We start from the raw sequence: 1,125 nt of genomic DNA on the forward strand, positions 1-1,125 counted from the left end.
AACTCACAAACTTCCAGTTCTGCTCTTAAAAAAGAAGAAGTTCATGCCAGGAGGACAAACGCGATTGGCAAAGTGCAGCCCGACACTAAACTGCTGATGCAAAGTGATGTTGAAGGATGAAAACTCATATTTACCTTCAAATGCGTTTCCTCTGAAAAAAAAAATAGCTACACGGAAATTCAACATGCTCTGCGTTCCATGTTTAGTATGTACCCTTCTTGTACCCTCCCCTCTTTTCTATACAGAAGAAACGCCCTGCTGCCGCTGTGTACCCTTGTGTCAATGCGACTGCGCAGTGCCCACAGGTCATAAAACTACACTGAAAGGGAGGGATTCGTGCACTGTTCTGTCGTGTTGTGCTCTTTGTTTGCAGCAGATTTTACTTGGTACTGTAGTTCATTATGGTACTGTGTGTTCACATGCAATAAGCTGCCCTTTAAAAGACAAAAATCCCTTTATATCGCTCTGTAAATACTTATCCTAACTAAAAAAAAACCGCCACATTTACCAAGTGTTAGACTCTTTTTGAAGTTTAGTTACGTACAGTATTTCTATTTTATAACTATTTTTAAATTTCAGTAGACTTGTATGTTATGAATGTAAAAATAGAGAAGTTTTTTAATCTTCTAACGGCATCATTTACAGGATTTCAAGTCTAAGCAGCCAACAATGACATCTAGTGACTTCGGGTAGCAGCGCATCTAGAATAGAATAGAATCGGATAGAATAGCTTTTTTATTGTTACTGTTACAAGAACAATGAAAGGCAGTTTGGCATCTCTCCATGTGTGTGAAGTACACAATAGCGAAAGTATATACACAACAAATTTACATTTACACAAGAAAGATATGTACAAGTTATACATACACCAGCAACACACACACACATACATACATATATGAATATATACATATATGCATACGTACATACACACACATATTTCCACATACACGCTTACATCTATATCCATACACATACATGCCATCCAACTAGCAGGTGCATTGAGAGGTGCAGTGTGGTCAGTGATATTGCACGTTGGTGTGTGTGTGTGTGTGTGTGTGTGTGTGTGTGTGTGTGTGTGTGTGTGTGTGTGTGTGTGTGTGTGTGTGTGTGTGTGTGTGTGTG

At 38.8% G+C, this 1,125-nt stretch overlaps 1 protein-coding gene across 1 annotated transcript in view; it reads right to left on the minus strand.

The window, feature by feature from the left end:
- The window catches only part of capn1 (calpain 1), a 31,248-nt gene extending 30,977 nt beyond the window's left edge, over window positions 1–271 (minus strand). Inside the window, exon 1 of the mRNA XM_005751966.2 lies at window positions 135–271. The gene's annotated coding sequence lies outside the window, so the exon portion shown is untranslated. The remainder of the gene's footprint in view (window positions 1–134) is intronic.
- Between the last annotated feature and the right edge of the window lie 854 nt (window positions 272–1,125).

This window comes from Pundamilia nyererei, unplaced genomic scaffold (genome assembly GCF_000239375.1).
Source record: "Pundamilia nyererei isolate P.nyererei 1_Seehausen unplaced genomic scaffold, PunNye1.0 scaffold00336, whole genome shotgun sequence".
In the NCBI taxonomy this organism is placed as follows: Eukaryota; Metazoa; Chordata; class Actinopteri; order Cichliformes; family Cichlidae; genus Pundamilia; species Pundamilia nyererei.